The 23,767-nt window shown below is 46.5% G+C and overlaps 1 protein-coding gene and 1 long non-coding RNA gene across 3 annotated transcripts in view; one reads left to right on the top strand and one right to left on the bottom strand.

Annotated features, from left to right (window-relative positions):
• Nucleotides 1-23,767, bottom strand: part of ANO10 (anoctamin 10) — a 148,763-nt gene that overhangs the window by 5,025 nt on the left and 119,971 nt on the right. The gene's annotated exons all lie outside the window — the stretch shown is intronic.
• Nucleotides 1,962-21,955, top strand: LOC109443565 (uncharacterized). Of its 2 annotated transcripts, XR_002136716.2 has the most exons (5): nt 1,962-2,100; nt 2,197-2,309; nt 19,157-19,372; nt 20,910-20,984; nt 21,817-21,955. It is a non-coding gene; the product is annotated as an uncharacterized LOC109443565 (long non-coding RNA). The 2 variants fall into 2 exon arrangements; XR_012489601.1 differs by lacking the exons at nt 19,157-19,372; nt 20,910-20,984; nt 21,817-21,955 and adding an exon at nt 7,823-7,958.

Here is a 23,767-nt window from a genome sequence, read left to right as displayed (position 1 = left end):
GCTCCCCGACGTGATTCTGCTACGTGGCTGGGGTGAACCACTGCCTGAAAGGAAGCTTCTTCTCAGGCTCTGCCCGGAGGTGTGGGAGGGCAGGCAGGAAGGGAGCAGACAGGAGCCTCCATCCTGCACAGCTGTGCCCATGCCCCCCCGGGAAGCACGAGCAAGGGCTTCTTTATCTGTGTCATCGACAAGGCTAAGCGACCTGTGGGAAGTCACGTAGTGAGAGCCAGGGCTGAAGTACACAAGGGTCTGGAATTCAGGTGAAAGAGGAACATAAAGAATGGGCCTTCTGAAGTTCTACATTCTCACAGAGACTACTTTTATTTGTTAAATCTAGAGGAAAGTTGACCTCAAACAGCAGTGTTCTGAACACACTCTAATATGTTGACCTGACCTGGGCCTGGAGATGCCATCAGGCTGTGACAAGCCCCACGGCAGGGGGTGGGCAGGGCAGTAAGGCGCAGATGCTGCAGTGCCCTCGGCCATCCTGGGATGAGTTTTGTCCACCACCTCTCCCTCTGGAGGGGTTGGTTCATTTTAGTATTTGACGAAATGTAACAATGTGAGACTTGCTGACAACCAAACATGCCGGTGCTCTGAACCCCCCCTCCCCCGTCAGCCAGCTTTTCTCGCAGTCGCCCCATCTCAGGGACAGCACCTCCAAGCTACTCAGATCAGAACTTCCCTGTGGGTGCTTCTGTGCCCTCCCATCTTCAGCAGGCCTTCGACTCCACCCGCCACGCACCGCCCACCTTAGGGCTGTCGCCCCTGCTACACTGGACCCACCTCCTAGACCCACGCTCGTCCCAAATCAGCTCAAGCCATGTTTTAAAACACGGGACGAGAACACACTGCCACAGGTTTCCACAGGCTCTGGACTAAAACTCACTGTGCCCTCCCCCACTGTCCCCGCTCCAGCCCTGGGTCTGCGCCCAAGCCACCAGCGACTCCGTCCTGCCCGAGCGTTGGTCCTCAGCCTGCTCCCCCCACCCCTAGATCCCTGGTCACTCAACCCAGGGGATCCACCTGTTGCCCTCACATGCCTCTATTTTAATTCCCGCACGCCACTCACAGTTTTTCTCATTGTTCATGTGCATGTTTTTTCTGTTTTAAATGTCTATCCCACCCAGTATGTACTCTCCAGAGAGCGGGCATGACTGCCCCCGGGGCCTACAACGCACTACGAGGGGGTGCTCCGTAAATACTTGTGGAGCGGTGCCCACCACAGCTTCCGGTCTGTAGTAGCAGCCAGACGTTCTAATTCAGCCGATGACCTTGGCCTGATAAAATGAGCAGATCAGGCCTCCTTTCTCATGGGTATGCAAAGGAGACACACTCATCACCTTGAAGTCAGGGTCACTCTCGGGACCACAGATTTGTCGGTCACATGCCGGGGATCCCAGAAAACACACTGCAGCGTGTGGGCTTTACATCCAAGTTCCTGACAGTTACCTGCCTGTGGCCTTATAGCTGCTAAACTGTCTGTTCCCCCGCGCCTTTCCCAGGACAGTACAAGGAAGTGTCTCGGCAAACTGAGACCCGATGGAAAGATATCGGTCACTCCCCCTTAATGGATAGCTTCAGAACAATGACGCCATCCATTGGGGTTGTGTGTGTGTGAAGGCAAAGTAGGAGCTGGAACACAATGGGGACTTTCGGGAAGACAGCCAGCAGGCATGTAACTCACAGACCTTGGAGATAACAAGCTTTACTTCTGCATTTGTTTACTAATAAAAGCTATGCATTGGCCCGACTGAAGCTTGAGTCCCTTGGCCCCACTTGCACTTTACTCTTGGCTACTGTCTTTCTTAACCGTGTGCCACTTGCCACAGCTGTCGTGCAGGACAGGACACCTGCCTGGTAACAATGCAGACCTGAGGACAGGAATCTTAGCCCCTCCAAGTCCCTCAGTCACGGCTCGCTGGGCGGAGCAGGAAGGAGGAAACTCGGGGCCACCAGGATGGTTGCCCACTTATCAGCTTGGTCTCAGCTGGACAGTAAGACTCCTCCAGGAAGATCAGAACCCAGCTCGGGCCCCCGCTCACCTGCCGGTGAGATGCTGGCGGCCACATCACTACTGCAGGCGCTGACCAAGGGCAGGTAAACCTCAGTCCAATCTTCAAGAAAATTTGTTTTAATGTTGACTTCTTAAGCAATCTTTTGACCCTGTGTTCTCTGCATATTTGGGTTTCCAAGCGTTTCCACAAGTAGACGTGAAAACCTCACAGATATTCTGAGAATGCCAATTACTTTCTATAGAGAGTGAAGTGCCTGCAGAAGCCAGACACTTGCCTTCCAACCATCCGCAGGTATGTGCCACTTCTGAGGCTTCTGGAACAGGAAGCCAAGCATGCTTGATTAGCTACCGCCATTTCTTAAATCTGGGCTGTTACAATGATTATGTATCTGCCAATGTGACGGGCCGTGGGGTTCTACAGGTGGCTAACTGGTGTTGAATGCTAACAGGAAAATGACAAAGCAAAACTGATGAGAATGACCCACCTCCCCGGGTCTGGGCAATGTTCTTAGATGCAAACAGCCCTCGTCAGAGCAGCGCATCACCTCTGTCCTTTCACACTCCATCAGTGGGTACTGACATTTTCTAGAGGTCACGGGCACCCTAAATGCAATCCTATCTGTCCAAAATGCACATGAAATCACTAAGCAATTAATGTAACAGGCGCTTCCCCGGACACCCGGGGCTGCAGCAGGGGTGGACACACTCCATCTAGATGGGGTCCCACTGGCTGTGGGACTTGGGTGTGTCCACAGCACCAGGCCTGGGCTTCACACAGGTGGCTCTGTGCCACTGTGTGGGAATCTGGGCCACTTTCCTCCCACCCTCCCCACTTCCTGCATTTCTAATTGTGCTTGTGCATCAAAACTTCTTTTTTTCTCCTGCTTTGTTGACACAACTTTTAATGTCTGTTATATTTTATTACCTTCCTGTAACTTAAATTAGCATTCACCAATAGTCAGATCATATTACATACCAATCACTGTTCTACACGATACAGATATTAACTCCTTTGGTACTCATAACCACTCTGTGAGAGACATACCATTATTATCATTTTAAAGGTGGGCTGAGGCACAGAGAGGTTGAGAAACCTGCCCAAGGTCACACAGCTCTTAGATTTGAGTCCAGGCTGTCAGGCTCCAGAGCCTGAGTTGCAAACCTTGAGGCTGCCTGGCCCTTGCCTGATGGTGTGTCCAGATGCTGTTCTGGTTTGTACTATTACAACATCACCCTGCTATTCGCTAGGGTCACCTGTGCTGTGAGATTCAGATTCAGCTGGATCATACGTCCATCCCGTGAGGGTTTGCTGGTATTTTCTGGATTCTTGATGAGACTTAAATTTTGTCCTGTTCCACATGGCTCAGATTTTTTTCTCTGCTAAATCTCTAAATCAAGGGAGTCTGGCTCTAGAACACACCACGTTAACTCCTATCCTGACCTGTAAGCACAAATATAAGCCAGATTTTAAAACTCCAGAAAGGAAGTTCAAGAGTTAATTTTAAAAACTAGAAATCCTTTTTTCCCTCTTAAAGAAAGGCTTCTAAAGGGCACAAGAACAAGACAATGTGGAAAATGTAGAGGGAAAGTTAGTTGGCAAAATCACAACAGTGTGAGCAGCTAACACATGGTAAAGAGAGGGGTGACCCACTAAAGGAGCATCTCCGATGAAGGAAAATGTAAAAAGGAAGAAGCTTAAATCTGGCAACGAAGTGCAATTTATAAAACACATAAAGGGGATATGCAAATGTTAATAAATTATTCAGGAACAAGAAAGGTTCCAATAAGCGATGTCTCTTTCATTAGATGAGAGAAAACTGGTAACAGATGTTGCTTAAAAGGCAGCTGAATTACATGGATGTATTTTGGAAATATCTTTCAGGAGTGCGCAGAATAAGAATAGTGCCTTGGGGACATCCACAAAGGGGGACAACAGAGCAGTGACCTGAGGTCAGGCCTGGGTGGAAGGTGCTATAACTCTGTCCTCTCAAGGGCTCAGACTGGTGTGGCCCCAGCCATGGAGGGTCGGGACAGAATTCAGATAGAATTGAAATTGTAAATAAAAACAATCAGTGTCCCTAAGATGAAAGCAAGCCATGACTAATTATAAGGAAATAATATAAATATACATAAAAACTATGATCAACACCTCTGGAACAGCCATCAGTCACGTTCATCACACCACAGAAGCGAGGGTGAGGAAGACATGTCCCCAGATGGCAGGACAGAAAAGATGGATGGAGGTGACATCAATTCTGTGTAAGAAAGGGCAAAAAGCATTTCATATGTTGGCAAATCATCACGTAAAGACAGTATGGTAATCAGTCTGCTGCAAATCGGGACAAATGACTAAGGGCCTTTAAAAAAGTGAGTTACTCTTTTAAGGCACCTTTCACTGAAGTGAGTAGGTCTGTAGGCGTGACATTACTTTGCAGCGTAGAGGCAGGAGGAAACCCTCCACCCAGGTTCTGCTGCAACATGCTGCTGGGCCACTCGTCAGAGGAGAGCGAGGTCGCCAGTCTGACTGTGGGTGGTGTCGGCCATGACACGGGCACATCCAGTCATGTCCTCGGACATTCGTCCAGTTGTGCAGACCATCCAGATAACCACCAGCAGTTCCTGGACAGGCCTTTCCGAGCGTCCCTGACTTGGGAATTAGCCCCCTCTCGACCCGGATGTGGGCCATGGCCTAGGAGGAAGGGTGGGCCGGCATTCAGGGTGTATGGAACGCCTTTCCTGTCTGGGAGCACGAGAGCAAGGAGGGAGGCAGCGTTCTTCTCTCACAGCACAAGTCTGCCCAGGTCAGGGAGCCCCCTGGAAGCACGGAGGTCAGCAGGGTCCCTTGGGCAATGAGACCCAGAAAAGTGTGTGATGAGCCAAGGCTGAGATGCCGATCTGCTCAACCCTCCCCTTTAATCTGTGGGTCCTAAGTTGATAGCTAGGAACATCCCAGGGCTCAGGGCTCAGGCTGGGGGTGGTGGCCGGTGGGGGTGGACAGGTCAGTGGACATAGAGGGGTAATGGGCACCAACACCGATGGCTGCTCTATAGCAAACCCCCACGGGCTCCTTCGGGGAGCCTGCACCGGAGTCCTGAGTCATAGAGCATAAGGGGATACTGTTTCCACGCAGCATGGAAAGGAAACCCAGAGAGTTTAGATGAGAAAGGCTGAGGGAAATAGTCTACGAGATGAAAGGCAAGAGGCAGTCCACTGCCTGCACCATGTTTTCAACCAAACAGTTTTGTTTTTAAATTTAAAATAAACACTTTTCAGGGGGAATAACCTTTAATTTAAAACAACACTGACAGATGCCACCAGGAAAGAGAAAGCAGGAGAGTGGGGGTGGCTGGCTGCTACAGGGTGATGGCATCTCTGGGTAAGTGCCTGCACCCCTTTCTGTGTGCCTGCACCCCTTTCTGTGTGTCCACCCATCAAGCTGTGAGTATTGCAGGCACGGAAAGGGCCCCTGCGCACTACAGAGGGGGTTCCAACCTTCAGAAACACCTTGTCCATCACCAAAGAGAAAAAAGATCCTTGTAAAATGCACGCACGATTTCGGGCCACAGAGAAAGCACAAGCGTTTTCCCCCCTCTTTAGATCTCCCCAGGGCAGTGCTGTTTCCCCACCTAAAGTGTGTATCCCTTTGACAAACACCAACATCTATACCCGCCATCATGTCATCTAATATTTCAGAATCAATATTATGACTAAAACCAAACCAATAATTATAATCCTGACTGGGGTTTTTAACCGTACATCACCTCCACTGCCTCAGAGAGGAACACGTTCCCTTCACCCCAGGGCAGGCCCTGTGCCCTGATGGGTAAGAACTGCCCTGGGCACCCATGGCTGTGACCGGAATTGCTGGCCTCAGCGCCCTTATGAAGGGTTTGGATAAAGCTGGAGCCAGGATCAGTTAACTTGACTCTGCTCCATCTTTTTCTCCAAGAAAAACACCCAAGAGCTAGGGAGGGACTCCGGCCTTCATCCACTTGATGTCCCTTTCCCTCAGAACATCTAATTCCCACTTATTCCCACGGATAAGCCTCAGTAAGTAGAATTGATCACAGCCTCCCCCCTGCATCTTTCACTTCACTTTGATTTCCCATCACCTACATCCCCTCCTGGGTGAGTGGCAGAACCCTGTAACCAACAGTGACAGCTGAATACAGGTTGACGGGAATGTCACCGAACACTCCTCACTGCTATGTCACGGGTTCTTGGCACACATAGGCAGCCAGTCAGTATTTTCTAAAATCTAGAACTGAACTGACACAGCGCTGTCCCAGTTGGTGACAACAGGTGACCGAAACCCACCTAGGGCACCTACAGCACTATCTTTCCACGACCCTTCCTCCAGGTGGAGGGATCCCACAGGTGTCTTCAGCTATAACTGCCGCTAGTTAACCCCATACCTGCAGCCTCCTCTTGAGGTGCTGTGGGGCGTGGGGGGCTGGGGTGGGAGGGCCAGAGTGAGAAGAGGAAGGAGCAACGCTGTCAGGAGAAGGTGGAGGCTGAGTTTCTAGATGGTGTCTCACAGCGGGCGCCAAAGCTGATCTGGGTGAGGAGCAGACATGAGATCTGGCCCCATCTTTCCCCACATAGCATAAAGAAAGATCTGCACGGAGGGAGGCCAGCTTCGGGGGCTGATAAGGTATCACCTAACACCACGACATGGCTCCACAGTGGCTGCCACTTCACGATCTCCAACAGAGACGGGGCATGGTTCACCTTCTAAGTGGCCAGTGCTGCCTCTGCCCCGGAGCAGCGTCCCTGCTGAGACAGTCGTCTGACAGCAGGACAACCCTTTCCTCCCCTAGTGTGGTGGCAGCCACCAGAGCTCTCCTGAGCACAGCCTGCTTTAGCAGGATTCCCCGCCACCTGCGTCGGCCCAGTGTGGGGCTCACAACCCCGCAGAGAGGCTGCCTGTGAAGAACTGAGAATGTGGTTTGCCCACACCCTGGGGACACATCTGTGGGTCCCCAACTTCCCCCTTTTTTCTTGCAATCCAAAACTGGATGTTAACCTTTCTTAGAGGAATAGGGTGTAATGATGTGTGTGCACACCCAGAAATGCTTGCAGGAGGGCAGAGCACAGTTTTGTCTGTGAGAAAGAAATGACTTTTTTGCCAACGTGTATACTGTGGGTCTTTGAGAGCAAAGAAATCGAAGACTCGGGTGTGATCAGAACACAGAGCCTCGGTGCAGAAATTAGCGCATTCATGGCTGCACCCCACGTACAGTCCACCCAACCACATCGGGTTTCTCCTGAGCGTGTGTGTGCTCAGGGGAGACTCGGCCTGTGGTGCATGTGTCGGTGTTAGATGAGCTGAGACAGGGTTTTCTGAACTGCAACGAATACAGAGTTTTGCTGAAATTAATTATGGAATCGATCCTGGGTTAACCGCCTAGTGTGTTATACACGTGACCCTCTCGACCTTGGAGTGAGCGCCCAGGATGCCAAGGTCAGAGGGACCTAAGTGGTATCAGGGTGAGGCTCTGACAGATGGCTTGGTCAAATGCATGCGCTTATCCGTTTCTGAACATTTTCCAAAGGCTCTTGTGGGTTCTTTCCAAAACAACAGAAATATAATAACAGCTAATTTATTATTCTATGTATTAGGTTGGTGCAAAAGTAATTGCAGTTTAACAGGTTAAAAATAATTGCAAAACCCACAATTACTTTTGCACCAACCTAATATAATATCACAGGTTCACACTTTGTCCACCTAATGGAAATAAAGAAGTTTTGATTGTTCTTAGGCCCCAAATGCACGGGTGAACTTAGATTTTTTTGGTTCTTTAGGGGAGGCCACTATCACCTAACGCCGGTGTGTTACTGAAAAACAACTGTGAATTCAGGAAGAGACCAAAAGCGAGGAGCACAATGTTATAGTGCTACCCTTGCACCACATTCAGCAGAGTGTGCAAACCAGGAGGAGCCGTGGTCAAGTGCAGTTCACAAGGCTCCTAAAATCACCGCAGAGAAGAAGCTTGTCCCAATACCCTCTTCACTCCCACTCCCCCTGGTTCTACTCACTACTTCGAAGTCTAACAGTGTAGCTGTATTTTATGCTTTGAGAGCAGCAGTGGCTTCCTTCTCTGTTCCCATCACACACTTTTCAGAAACTGGAAAGTTCTAGAAAGATGGTGTCTAGCCCATGGGATCAGTGCTCTCTGTCATCCGACCTTTGGTTCAGCAGCCGGCCAGCGCAATCCTGCGTAAGCCACACGGCTGGAGACAAAGTTTCCAACAGTCACGATTTCTAGTGTGTGTCCGAACTCTACCTCCTTCCCTTACTATCTAGAAACACGAGCAGATCCATCTAATAAGTGTTGAATTAAACATGCTTTCAAATATTTAGTTCTTCCTCTACTATGACTACTGTTTTCTCGCGTGAAGCCACGAGTAGCAGACAGCAGAAGAGATAAGTTGTTTGCTAACAGGGAATTCCCTGGTAAAAGTCATAAAATATAGATGAATTTTGCCTGTTACCTTGAATGACCCACAAGTCATTTTGTTAAGAGGAGATGGAATAAATATTTTAGGAGCACATGGCCAGGTTCTAGTGAATTGATTCTGTGTCAACTAGCAAAGCCCGTAGCTGACTCGATTGATTTACATGGCTCTAGGAAGGGGAAGCAAACACAAGTTTGCACCAAATAAACAATCATACACCAGGTCGTGGGTATATGTATATTTTGTCCCTCTGAACCAAGCATTCCAGGGAAGTCCACAGCAAAGCACATAGACAAATGCTGTTATGTAGGCTTAATTACGAGGGCATGAGAACCACTGGAAGGGAAGAAACCATTCTTATTTTCAGGAAGGAACTGGCATTGGTATCAAGACTTCCTCAGTGTGCTAGAAAAGCCAGTCCCTCCCAGGCACGCTCGGCGCAGCAGCCCAAATATCCTGGGCTGGAGGAAGTGAGGGCTGACCACAAGAGGAAAGCATGTACTAGATGGGATGGAACAAAACAAAACAGCGGGGTGAGTCAGAGCCGAAAGGCCTCAACACCGTGAGAAGACAGTTATTTCCATGCAAAGCCCTCAGCAGGTGCAAATACCCAAGACCAAAATTGACAGCTCAGAGGCTGGAGCTCTGGCTGTTCGTCCTCAGGGAAGTACAGTCCTATGGACCCCACCTTTGGCATTTCCCCTCAGGCTAACTCTGCTACCTGCTATGAAGAACTTGCAGCCCTGGAAGAGCGTGGAGATCCTGGGCCTCTGGCCACCATGCTGACACACCTGGACTGGACCCTGAAGCCTCCTCTGTGGCCCCATCTCTGCCTCCTTCCCCACTGCCCGTCTGCTTGGGCCCCTCTGTGAGGGGCTGCAGTGCAGGGAGCTCTCAGGAAATGGCAGCCTCACCTGGGAGCCTGTCCTAAGGCAGAATCTGGGGCTCCACCCCAGATTTGCTTGATCAGAATCTGCATTTGAATGAGCTCCGAGGGGCACTTTACAGTTTGAGAGCCATGACTCTCAGTGCCCAGAATACAGCTGGAACGTTCACTTATTAATTCATTAGACCCATGAACAGGCGTGAACCCTGCTATTGGAGCCAGGAACTCTGTGGACTCGTGGGATCCTCCAAGCCCCTCCACGTAGGGCCTGGGTCCCCAGTGAGGGGCGCAGGGCTGAGGGGCTGGCAAGCACTAGGCAGTAGCTCAGTGGGGAAACGAGGCAGCCGTGAGCAGTTCCACTTGGGGCCAGGGCCAAGGTAAGGAAGGGCTGAGGAAGCAAGCACTCGACCGTGTTAATCGAGGGAAGGTGTTGCTGAGCAGCCAGAGAGGGGCTTTCTGAGCAGTGAGGGTGTGATGCCAAAGAACGAAGGTGGCGGAAAAATCCAGAGAAAGAGATTGGGCAGGAGTGGAGGCCAGAGCTGGGCCCCGGAGGACTTGGGGTCGTGCCCCTTTGTTCTGGACGCGACTCTCTTCCTGCAGCCTCTGGTTACATAAGCTTCTTGGCAGCCTTGCTTCCAGCTCATTTGAACTTGCAGCCAGAGACAGGCCTGCTTTTTTCACGTGTACTTCGTTGGGTCAGATTTTTTTTTCCCCTCTACTTTTTGTGATTGATTTTCTTTAAAAAAAAAAAAAAGAAAAAGAAATGTGAACCCTTATGTTTATCCTGCTTAAATTTTAACCTGTGTTTTCTGACCTTCAACACTGAAGCCTGTCGTGATCTTATGTCTTCATCCAGCACGTCCCACTGCCTGTCCCTCTTTCCTTTTGGTCATTTCATGCATCTCCCATCGCGTATGCATCTTCCTGACACTCAGAGCTCACTGCACATTGCATCTATCAGAACAAGACATATTCCCTTTATTGCTACTTAATGCCTTCCCTCCCCAATCAGTCTCTACTTCCTCTTGACTGTAACAGCCCCTCTTTCACTCCCCAAGTCAAAAATGCTCTCCAACTGTTAGGCACGAGCCAGTAACGAAATCCTGGTCAGCGGGGCTTGAGAGTAAATCTGCTAGGGGACTTTTGGGCAAGGTTTTCCTCGCTAATAAACAGAGACTCTGAAAAGGAGCTACCCCCCACCCCTGCTTGCCTTTGGACATGTGTATACAGATATGATGCCTGGAGCTGGGGCATCCACCTTGTGACCACGACGAAAGCCAGCAGGCTGAGGGCGGCTAATGGGAAAATAGAAAAAGCCTACCTATTTCCTCATCACTGGGCTGTTCCCCCAACCCAGGGGCAGGCCCATTTAGGGGTTTATTTCTACTATACTTCAAGTACACCTTAATAACCCTTATTCTTTATATGGGAACAACCCAGATTATGCCAGGCTATGAAAGTTCCTAAATCTCATCACTGTTATGTTCTGGAAGTAGCTAGGCACCGTCTCCACTAAATATGTCGTATTTGCTGTTTATAATTCTACGTACTCTGAAGGCTTTGTCTGGGCATATGTTTTTCTCCCATAAATTATAATTTAAACTTCTCTTCATTACATTGGCCAATTTTCTGATGAGTTCATTCTTCTCGTGTATTCTGAGGTACATTCTCTTGGTTGTTATGGTCTGATATTTTAAGCCTCACTGAGAAACCCAAAGCATGTTCTTTGACATTCTGTGCAGCTATTTATTTCCCTTTCTTGTTGGTTACAGTCTTGCCCTCCGAGGTGAAACCCCACCAGGCCTTCCTCTCGCGCAGTGTGCCAATGTCAGTGCAGAAGCAACCTGAGTTACCTCCTGTGAGCTGAGCTCCCTGTGGCCTCTCACTTGGCCCCTGCCAGGCAGCTGACCTCTGATGCCTGTCTCCTACCCCAAGCTCCCCCGCACTCACAGGCGCTGGTCTCTGCTCCTCTCCACTTCCAGATCTCTTCCTCTCTCATCTGCCCTTTCCCTTCTAAGGCGATCAAACCTGTCATCTCCACCCCACACCAACCCCTAATTATTCTGCTCTATACACAAGCCTAGGGACTGTGCCGGTAGAGAAAGAACACACCTGGGGATGGGAAAGGTGCGAACACTCACAGGGATTATAACTGTTTTTTTCTATCACACTTCATTTTCACAAGAATCAGGGGGAGTTTGGGGGGAGTGGTGGGGCTGATAAGTGTTGGCAGATTTGCTTTCACATCTTAGGAACACGTGCCAAAGCGACAACATCTTTCCTGCTTGGTAGTGCAGGCTTTTGCTATGTCCTTGGGTCCCACCCCCAGGCATCAAGCCCCTGTGGTCAGTAGCAGGCTTCCTCCAATGTATCTCGGAGTTTTTCTTTTTGTCCAGCTTCCCCATTCGAAGTCCAGATTGACCCTCTATGGGAAAACCTTCCTGTAATAAATACACCACCAGTAGCTCTGCATTTTTCTTTTTCCCTTGTGTCAAATTCTTCCACCCTCACCTCTTGACTCTAAGCCTTTTCAAGATATTTGTTTTCCTGGCTGCCTTCTTGAATTTTTCCATCCTGCACAGGAATGTTTAATCCCCTCTAAAATGTTAGAGCCTGGACCTTCTCTTCTAGCAAAAAAATCAGCTAGAATTTATAGAAAACAATTACCCAACAGAAACCTTACACTTGCATGCATTTTCACATTTGATAGTCGTTTCCCTTGCCAGCAAAGAAAACCAAGAGGCGTACTAATCCCTGGGCACACCTGATGAAGTGGCACGGGCTCTGGCGGCCACCGTACTGATGCCTGGGGACACTGGGCGTCCCTTATCTTTCATTCTCACGATGTTTCCCACTTTATAGGTGCAGTGACTGACCCGCAGAAAGGTTAGGTCACATGCCCACAGCTACTAAACTTAGGCCTTAGGATAGAAACGCAGGGCTGCTTGGTTTTGAACCACTGTTCTTCCCAGCTCCCTCAATTTCCCTATTTTCTGGCATTCAAGGGAAGTACACTATGTGGCTTTTCCTAAAACCAGAGTTTTGATCTCAGGATACTATGGTTTTGCTCCCCTTCTGCTCTTACCTGGAGGAGAAAGGGGTGCCCAGGAGGGGTGTGGGTTGAGCAGGAGAACGCCCTGAGGCAGCAAGCTTCCAACCCAGGGAGAATCATCATCTGTGGTTCAGAGGCCCCCGTGGACAGTTTTCTATCAGATTCTCCTGCTTTTCTTTTAGTTTTCTCATTATACAAATGACAGAGTTCAAAAAAACATGTTTTTAACTCGGATGAAGTGGCTTTTATCGATTTGTTCTTCTATAGATTGCGCTGTAAGAGCTGCATCTAAGAAATTTTACCTAATGCAGGTCACAAAGATTTTATGCCATTCCCTGCCCCCAACCCCCGATTTAGTTTTCTGTTTTATGTTTAGGTCTAAGGAGCCACTTTGGTGTGAAGTGTGGGTCCACATTTTTTGTTTTGTTTATGGATGTGCAATTAATTATCCCAGTATCATCGGTTGAAAAGACCATCCTTTCTCTACTGCACTGTCTTTGTCAAAAATCAGGGGTACATCCTGGTGTGTCTGTTTCTCCCTCTCATGTATTATTATTTATTCAAATATCTGCTGCTCCCAGGTGGCTTCTCCACAGTTTTGAAAGACGGACTAGGTGATCCTTAGAGGCCTATTCACATCTGGGAAAGGCCTGGGTGACAAGAATGGGCAGCTTCCGGGGCTTTCTTCTCTTCTGTCCCGTTGGTCTCCATCTTGCCCTCCCTCTGAGTGGGGAAGAGCAGCCCTGTGTAGGCTGTGTGTGAGCAGAGAGCCTGTTTGTCTCTAGCGTGTGGTGCAGGCAGCAGGGAGGCCACCTGCAGCCCAGGAGGAGCCGACCCAGAGCCCCAGCTGTGCGGGGTTAGCATCTTCCAGGCCTGGCCTTCCACCATGAACTTTCCTGTGCCCTACCCTCGGGGTCATGGAAGTCCAGAGCAAGCTGGAGATACCCCCCAGTTCCAAAGCTCCGTTCATCAGCTCCCTCCCCAACTTTCTCCCTTTGGGGAAGTGGAGCCCCTTTGATGGGCTGATGGGGCACTGGCCACTCCTCTAGGGAACGCCCTCCCGCTTGGGGCCACTCTCACCTCCCGGCTGTGTGTGAAGGGGTTGCAGCTTCTCTGCTCTAGTACTCTTTCCATTTTACAGAAATTTCTTAACCTGTCTTTTAGTTAGCGGGAGATAATGCTTTCCTGTTTTCCAACATTTTTAATGGACTTATGCATTTCGTATATTTTCCCTTTTGCTTATATACGGTTTTTTGGAGGAGGCAGAAGTAAATGGGATATGTTTGAGCTAGGAAGTCCTATTAGATGGTCACGTGTGTTAGGGACGTGTGAATTCACTTTCCCACAGAATGTCCACTAAGTCGTCCCCAGAGACAGAAGGCAGAACGGGACTCGCCGCCCGGCCAACCAGTGACACTGCAGATAGCAGGATGGCTGGCGGGAGCTGGGGAGAGTCTCGGGCCTGTGGTCTCATTCTCCATCTGAACAGCCTTCCATCTCTGAACGACCTCCCCGGCTCTGTGGCTCTGTGTGAGGAGCGCGTGCGTGGCTCCAGGGAGAGCAGGGACGCTGCCAACCATGAGCCCAGTAGGACAACTTCGTCAAGAACTTTTCCTTTCCTTAATCATCTTTCACGATGGTCTGGAGTCCACCTCTATCTGTTTTCTAGAACAAGAGTACACGTGTGTATGTATTTCTAATGTTTAGTCAGTACTCAGTAGTACTATGTTTTAAAAAACTATATTGAAAGATTTTGTTTTGTCTTAAAAGCATCCATATTTTGGTCCCACAGACTGGTGTGTTTTTTTTGGTTTCCATAGTATTTTTTTTTTTTTTTGAGTATGACAGGCTGGCCACAGGATTTATGAAGGAACTACTAGAGTCAAGTACCAGGAACCAGCATTATCTAACGTGTGCTTTCCAGCATATAATTATTCATGATCTAAAGGACAACAGAGTTCTGTTGCAAAAAACAAACAAAAAATTTCAGGTTCCCATCTAGGCTAAAGTTCTGTCATTAAATCACTCCTTGTAAAAGTGCATTAACTTTTAAAAAAGCAGGGGAGAGGGGAGACATACACAAAAATGAGCCACAAATACAGTTCAAGACTCTTCTTTTGTTAATGGGCTTCTGCTCTTAGACTCTCGTTAATTTTGATCTAACTGTTTACACATATTTTTAATTTGTTCAATCATTTCACAGGGCAGCAGTTTCATGGTTCAATTTGTTTCTGACAAAATGGACTGTTACAGACTATATTCAGGTTGGAAAATTAATGAATTGAAATTGGGATGATTCTACATGATGGCTTTTTTGTTCTAATTACAGAATAGAGTCCTTTCCATAAATGTAAAAATGTCAGGATTAGTACAGCAGGTGTGATAAATAGGTACACACAGCTTCCTCTATTTCCTAGCCTTCCCCTTGCATTCTTAGATGCATCCAAAAGGCCATCGCAGTTTCGGATGCAGGTTTAAATGACGTTTACTCTGTGGTCAGTAAGTGCTAGCGTGGGCACTACTGTTTCTCCTTAATCTGCACGGTGGCTCCGAGAAGGTGGCAGCACCGCCCTGAGGAGGAGGTACAGCTCTGAGAGGGAGGTCCCTCTGCCCAGGGTGAAAGCAGGCGCTGTGGGCACAGCATGGTTTGGGCACACAGAGTCTCGAACACCCCCCCATCAGACCTTGCCCTCAGCTCAGCAGCCGCAAAACTACTAAGTTTGTGCTCATGTGTGACAGAGCAATAGAAAACTAATCCAGTGCCTAAGGTAGAAACTATCGATACTACTGCATTCTTGATGCACTGAATACATGAAGCAATCAAACAGAACTTAGCTCCAAACTTTCTTTGGTTTAAAACACTGTTTCAAACCTATGCCGTAATTTTCATTGCAAATCGACCTAACATCCTTCCAATCTTAAGCAACTTCCAATTCCTGTGTTTCACCAGGCTCTCCTGGCAAACTGCTCCTGGTTTTGCAGGATTTTGGTGACTGTCACTGGTAAGAAACTCTACTCTTTGGTGAACTCTAAACCCTATAGTTCCAAGCAATGCCACCTGGAGGACTCCTGGGGTAAACGGGCGCTGTATCTTACTTAGAGGCAGGACCTGTGGACGCCTGAAGCAGTTGACACAAAGGGGGCCGATACGCTGTGAGAATGGCCACCTCCACCCAGGAAGTGCCACTGACCTTCTGTGAACCCACTGTGATGACTTTATGAAAATTCAAGGCTTTCTGTTAATTTATGGGCATCTGCAAACCATTCCTTAACATTTTTAATCTGTAGTTGTTTTTTCACAGAACTAGAATTTCAACCTAAAACGTATAGTTACTGTTGCCCAGTTATTGATAAATTTACCTGATATTGCTATATTTTCATCAGCTCCTTTGCCAAAGGAGCTATTTCTTTGGGCCTGAAGAGAAGAACAATTTCTCTCTAATTTATTTCAAGTGGCAGAGTACTTAAGGTGAAATAATTATGTTAACCATTTTTGCAAGTGCATTGCAGAAAAGGAGGAAAAGATAAATCATTGCACTGAAGCAGGGCCCCCTCGGCATGACAGCAGGCTAACCACAGACCATTATTGTGATAAAAACATGAACACATTCATGGTTATAGAAACACAGCTCTCAGGGGGAGCAGGAAGGATGCCATCTGCCATGACAACCACTCAGTGCTATCTTCTGGCACCTCTTAAAGTGGCCTCTAGCCTGGGTACAGGCGAACGCAGGGCACCTGCTCCCTAGGAAGCTGCGTCGGCTGTGTCCTGAGGCCGGCTGCTCTGGGTCCACACTGAGTCAGAGCCTTCCGTGCCTGGAAGCATGATGTAAACACCAAAAGTACATGACGGGCAAATGCTTCCACTCACTATATTCAACTCATTTACAGATCATCAGGATATTTGGTAAAAAATGGACCATGACATTTTTAGAGGCACATGTATCACGGCTGATAGAATACCAGTTATTAATGACACTGAGGGGCTGACATGTGACACTCAATTCACGACAGCCAAAGTATTCAGAATGCACCTACAGAGAGGCGTGCTGGACGCCTTTCCCAAAAGCAAATTGCCACCTTATATCCCTAGTTACCCACAAAGCTATGTTGTATTCTTTTAAAAAGTTCAAATTTCGCAACTCCAGAGCAAAAAAAGGTGAAGGGAACACTGAATTCCATTTGCAACATCCCAAATTCAAGTTCTAACCCCCCTCTATGAGGACAGAGGCGTTTTCACACAGGTGCCAGCTGATCATGTGACTGTCATGTGACCACCTAGGGGAATAGCTCAATGGGTCACCCCACCCTGCAGTGTGCACACTCAGTCTCCATGAGAAGAGCTGCCCTGTGGCAATGCAGGAACCGCAGGGACTGCCTGGTCCAAGTCCTGAGTTTAGTGATGAGGACACTGAAGCAAAGGGCATGAGACTTGCCCAAACTGCATGGCTGCTCCGTGCCAGAGTTCAGACTGGAATCCTGGCCTCAGATTCATAAACTCTTAGAATGTTGGTTAAGGTCCCTTGACCTAAAGGTATTGCCAAACTGACTGCAAGTGTTCTAAACCCCAACAAAAACATTTCTTTCCCTAGCCCACCCTTCTGTGACTCCCTGGGACAGGGCCTGTCCCTAAGGATCTCCCACCAGGACAATGGTACAGCCTCAAGCCGCAGTATATAGTCCCACCTTTTTTGGGAACATACAAGCAAACATGGGATCACCGGCAAGGGTGTAACATCGCTCTTCAATGCACACCCACCATAAGCTGGGCACCAAGAGAACACAGAGAAGCCACCTTCCGGTCAAGGCCCCTTCCAGGATGCAGATACGTAAACCAGCCAGCACGATGGAGCATGGCACGTGCCACGAAGCCCAGCCTCCCGTGGTGGTGACCCATGAGTCCTAAAGGAGGTGCTTCCAGAAGACAAGTGGAAAGGGGAACTGGAAGAGTCAACAGAATGTGCAAATGCAAAAGGATGGGGGTGTCCCAGGGACAGGGTGCAGTTCCACGTGGCTGGGGTTAGGCTGGGAACACAGCGTGGTGAGCGGTCAGGGTTTCCCGTGAAGAACGAGGAGATGCTGAGATTTCGAGCAGGTGCCTAACATGGAGGCATAGTTACATTTGGGAGAGCAAGCTGTGCAGCCAAAGGGAAAGTGGGTAGGAGAGAGGAGAGACAGAGGTTGGGAGACCAGTGGAGGGCAGTGCCAGTGAGACGGTGAGAGCCTGTTAATATATTTCTGACTAAAAAGAGTTTTGAGGATTTCCAGTCAAGATGGTGGAGGAGGTAGTATGATATCATATGTCAACTGTAATTGAAAAAATTTTTTAAATTATTAAAAAAATAAATACTTTTAAAAAAAATAAAGAAATATTCACTATAAAAATACGGGCGAAGTCCAGATACCATTTAAAATCACAAGTTAGGGACGCGAATTCCTAACTGTAGCAAAGGAACCCCAACAACACAGCCTGTTACCATAATGAGCTTTCCTTGCTCACAGAGAGTTCTCAGACGATGTTAAAGAAGAATTTTAGTTCTTCTGTTAGGTGGGTGCAAAAGTAATTGCGGTTTTGCAATTATTTTTAACCTCTTAAACCACAATTACTTTTGCACCAACCTAATAAAAACTGGTTTACTAACATAGTTAAGTATATCTTAGAGGTTGAAGTTACATTATTATAAACCTTAATGATATTTTCTGTACTTGTTAAAGAACCAAATGAAAATAGAACCATAAGGGAAACCAGCAGTATATAACAGTGATTTTAAAAATAGGTTTGATTTTCAACTTCATGCTTGCTCCTTTGAGAAATTCAAAGGTGTAATTTAAGAGCTTGGCAACTGAAAAATTATAACCAGCACGTACAATCTCACCAAATATATCACTTCTGAATCTGCTCCTCCAGACAGTACAACATCCCATGTTTTGTTTACTGCGCTGTTTAAGACACACAAAACGTACATAAAATGTCTGTCAAATCTGCAGTCTGACACCCCTGAGCCTCAGTATTCTCTGACCTCACTAAAGAGGCTGCACCCAACCCTAAGGACTAAATCACCCTCCTGCCAGCATTTTACTCTTTCCTTCTGGCTGAAGATTCTAGATAGAGGATCACAGTTCAAATGCTTTGTAGCTCTGGATATTTTCAGACGAGTTACAATCTCTGCCCAACACCAATCTTGCTTTCAAGTTACCTTCACTGTAACTTATTCAGCAGTATCTGGTGAGGGTGGTTTAAATACACACATCCCCATGACCACTGTCCAGTCAAATATCCAGCATCCATAGAGGAGGAATGGAAATGGAGGAGACTGTGGAGCCATGGCCATCAGGGAAGAAAGGAAGTAGTATTCTTAACTTCCTCTGTAGCCAAGCATCTGTATCTTTCAGAATCTTGTTTCTCCAGATATAAAATGTAGTTCATGTTACTTGTAAGTCAATACTGCAGGGAACTGGAATGAATTTTACCAGTTAATTTTAATACACAGTAAAAGAACAATTATAACCACTGCCCCCCCAAAAAAAAATTTCAAAAGCATATGCATATTACATTACTAAAGTGTGAGTAAGATAAAAACCAACTAACCCATCTCATTTATATTTCACACTTGGGGTTAACGTGTAACAAAATACTGGATTAAAGAAAGCACTGTCAAAGCTAAGAGTCTTTCAAGTGATTTAAGGGGAGTTGACTTTTTGCAACCTTTTATGTCACACTTGAATATAATTCATTTTTCAGCATTTTTATTCCTGAAGACTCATCCTTTAAGAAGAAAATTGAAGGAGGAAGAGAGTAATTTGAGTCCTTCATTTGTGTTAAATGAGAAGATGGGATTGTTTCTAGTGTGTTAACTGCTTTGGAAAATCAACAACAAAATATATTACATTTTGCGAGATTATCTAACTTTTTCCCTGCCTCACAAAATCTACCATATTTAAAATAAGCGAGAGAAAGGTAAGACAAAGGGAAAAAGAATTTGCACAAGTTTTGTTTTTTAAATGTATTTTACTAAGTTGTTGCAAAAAGATTTTTCCTCTAAGTAATTTTAAATATGTCCTATTATTGTCGTTTAAAAAATTTATTTTACAATATGAAATATTAAAACTTCTTGCTGGCCTCCTATCTGATTTTGCAGGGCAATACTACTCAAATTCCATTACCTAGATTGTAATGGAACCTTTTATGACTAAAATAGTGTGACTCCTTCTGTATTTATATTTCCTTAAAAATAAACATACTAAGCCTGCAGCATAGTAACTATTTTGATGTGCTCTTGAAAACCATAAGAAAACACAATGTGCCGTTTCAATGCACATTGTGCAATTTATCTAACTAGCAAGAAGGTAATGTTACCAAGCCCATGCCGTCCAACTCAGCCTCTTCTAACTGAACACCCAGGATATCCATGCTGGCCCACTGCGCTTAGCTGCATTAGAAAATATACTGAGAGTACGGCAGTGCTGTATTTGTGAAAAGATGTTTTCTGTGAGTGTTTCCAGGTAGGGATTATGATTCCAAGTGGTCAGAAGAGTAAGTTTTCGTGGGTAACTCTTGAATAAACGACTGCAGTTCTGGTAACACGGCAAACAGAAGCCAACACCTTCCTCACGGGCTTACCTACGACACAAGTTCCATCTCATCAGTAACTTGGGGGCACACGTACACCTTTCTGTGTGTGCACTGAAGACCAATGATTGGACCTCAACCATTCTGTCCATAGCCTTAGGCAATGAATGTTGTGATTCGCTATTACACTTAACTGTAGTGATGCTGTAGGGAGTTGGTTATGGAAAATTGGACAGGCATAAATACCTTATGACTAAAATGATAACCCAGAATTTACTCCACTGAGAATCAAAGGGAGGCATAGCCCACTGTGGTGCCAGACTTTTGTCCAGTAATTTTCCTTTAAGAGAAACTTGCCTCTGCATTTTATTTATATCTTTTCAAAGCAGATCATTCTGATGTTGACAACTGTCTTCCTGCTGACTGATTACTCTGAGTGTCCGAATGCAAATGTGTACTCCACGAAGGCACATTAAGTGAGAAGCCCAGGAGGATATTAGAGGAGAGGAGCTCAATTTTGAAAAGATGCTATTTTTCTTTGGTTCTTTGTTCCTTAATCAAATCAGTGGAAATGAACTTGAAGTGCCTCGCAGAGCAGGCTGGCGGACACTTCACAGGGCTCGCATTTGTGTTGCTTCTCTCTGGAGCGATGCCATCGTCACGGAGCTCAGAATAGTGGAAAATTTATACTCTGGCTGCAAACAAGCAGATGGTTTCAAGTCTAATGGAGGACCATTTAAAGATGCCTCCGTCTGTATTTTAAGGCTCAGAAACAAATGCATTCTGGTTATTGTTTCTTGGGAAGATTAGTTTCAAGGGGATTAGCTGTGTGCTAACCAGCCGTTTCTTCCTGAGACTGCTACTGTGTTAAGACGTCAATAACTCACAAGAACTTTCTTGTTGTTTTTTGTTTTCTCTCCTACAGTTAAGCTGTCTGATTTGAGCACCCTGTATCTGTTGAGAGGACAGGCCCAGACAGGACGAGTACCAGGAGGAAGATGTATGTATATACTCGTATATATGTATTTTTAACTACTAAGTCCAAATAGGGGTTTCTGGACTGTCACAACTGACATTTGAAGGTTTAAGTAGGATTCCTGACGCTAGAGATGGAAAAATAAACAGGTCACATAAATGAACACAAATGAAAATCAAACCCACTCTGTCCTCCCGTACCACTAACTTGTAACCACGTAACCAGCCTCTAACCAAGTTCACCTGGTTTTCAAAGGGAGTCTGGGGGAGCCTACGGGATGCTAGGTAACACAAGGCTTTCGGACCGGTGTCCACTGCTGCTGCACTTAGTGTTGAGAGAGTGTAGGAAAGGAGGCAAGTAGAGAAAACTGCCGAGACTCCTGCTGCTTCCCCACTGTCCCAGTCACGGCTGCTGGTAATGGCTGAGGACAGAGTGAATATGCCAGGCACCAGACTAGCTGCTTTTGAGCTTTGCCCCACTTACTGTCCCAAGCCCATGAAGCTGTCATTGTTCCCATTCTAGACGCTTCTGAATTGACTACTCATCTCTACAGCTTGGGCTGTCTAAACCTTATGACTGCTCAGAGTTTGAGCATTCTTTTTTGATCAAATGAAAGAAACCATACAAATGGCAAACAATTGTCTTTATTCCCTCCCTTGTTTGAACAACGAAAATGATGTGTGCTATGATCTCAAACAAAATCTTTACTATGGTAGAGTCATTAAAAAAAAAAAAAAAAGCCTTTACTTGGGAACAAAACAATCCAGATCTGGCAGGAGGCAACTTCTGTTAGAGCTCTCAAAGGCTCAACTGTTTCTTCTCACTCTACTTTGTACTTTTCTCTGCCCACGTCTAGAGAAGAGGCCACAGGAGAAGACAGAAAATGTTCTCTCTCCAGAATGCATGCACATTTGGGTTCCACTTCAATTTCAGACAGGTTCCTTGTTTGCCATCTGGTATGGCAACACTTAAAAGTGAATTAGCTTATGATCAACAGAGGCTGACCAGTTTCTTCAAAGAACAGTGACTTAAACTGGCTGTGGGACTACACCTCTGACAGCAGGACCTGAATTAGATCTATTGTCACCTCACCTGCTGTTCCAAGAAAGTAGCCTGTGTGTCTCCCAGGCCCTCCCAGGAAGCAGCTGCACTGGCAGGGCTTCACCAAGCACGCCTTGCCAGTGTGGGCCCCTCACAGCTGAGACGGGAGGGCTCTGGGGCCCCCAACCCCATGCCCCCACCGTGAAGAGAGGGCAGCCTTCCCAAGCAGGAATGCTGGTGGAGAAACAGACCACAAAGCCTGCGGCCATCCCGGGAGAGGGATTGAAACCATGTGCTTTGAAGACTGAGAGATAGAACCAGCAGAATACATGAGCATCTGCAAAGATAAACAGAAGAAAAAGTAGGATAATTTGCTAAAAGGAAATGAAGCAAAAAAAAAAAAAAAAAAAATGAGGACACAAATAGTAACACAGGCACAAAGAATGAAGGTTCAAAGGGGGGCACATACAATTCAAAGAATGACCACTCTGCACTTAGCCCTTTTCTTTTCTTGGAAAACAGAAAAAAAGAAGAGATGAAGATGGGGGGTGGGAAGGAGGGGGGCAAAAGAAAGGATAATAGCGACTGCCATATACACGAAGATTCTATAGAATACCAGAAGCTCAGTTCGATCATGTTGAACTAATATCGTTATTCTTATTAGAAACTCCATGCTGTAACTTACTTCAAATCTACTACTCAGTGAATTCTGCCGCCTCCGGAAGAGCAAAGACTTACCCTTTCAGGAGTGAGCCTAAAGACTATCTAACAAGAGTCCCATTGTAATTTCTGAAGGAAGGCCACTGCCCAGTGACCTGACACCACTCTTCATTTCCAGAAATTCATTTGAAATCCAAATTTCTTTTGGTTGATTACCATTCCAAGATGACCTGGTTTGGGTTAAAATACAGCTGGATAACAACTCTTTTTAAGGAATCACAGGGCTGGGACTGCTCGTTGCCAGAAAGCAAGTGAGTCTCGAAAGCAGGTATTTATTTTTCTTCTGTAAGATCTCCAAGCATAAAGTATGAAACCCCGCCATTTCCAAGGATGGAGTATTTAAAAAGGAGTATTTTATCTCCTAATGGTCGAGAAGTTCTTCATTGTACTCAACTGATAATTCTGTTATTTATACCCATCTGCTCCATGGTGGAAAACGGCGGAAAAGCCTAGACTTAGAGTTGCCAGCTTGGGCCTGCCTACTTGCTCACCCTGTGTGGTTGGTCCTGTCCCTATGCCCACTTTACAGAGGAAGAAACTGAGGCCTGGTGAGGTTTGGTAACTTGTGCAGTGCAGGGTTACTTAATAGTAACAGTGAAGCTAGGATTCCTGAGACATGTATACCTGATTCCAAAAGCCATTCTCTTAACACGCAATGCATGCCAACTACCCATCCTGCTTCTGGCACATTTTATATCCTCAGAGAACCAAAATACTTCATTCAAGGCCAATGTGTTGGTAAAGACTGAATAAAAATGACAATTCCTTAGCGAGTTTCTCCAATGGTAATTGTTTAATCACACATCATTTTCACAGAAATGATTTATGCACAACTATCCTGAATAAAGTTTAAATAACCCAGATTGATGTTTTTGGAAATGGTTTCCTATAACATACATTAAAAACAAAGTGAACCCATTAGTCCAGGAAGTCAAAAACAGCAGTCTGGATTTATTCTGTCTCTAATCAAAACAATATTTATCACATGTGTAAGAAGAGGGGCTGTGTTTCCCAGACATTTGGCAGTTCATTTTCTCTCATGCCTG

Source organism: Rhinolophus sinicus, linkage group LG10 (genome assembly GCF_036562045.2).
Source record: "Rhinolophus sinicus isolate RSC01 linkage group LG10, ASM3656204v1, whole genome shotgun sequence".
Lineage (NCBI taxonomy): Eukaryota > Metazoa > Chordata > Mammalia > Chiroptera > Rhinolophidae > Rhinolophus > Rhinolophus sinicus.
This window is presented reverse-complemented; position numbering and strand designations above follow the sequence as displayed.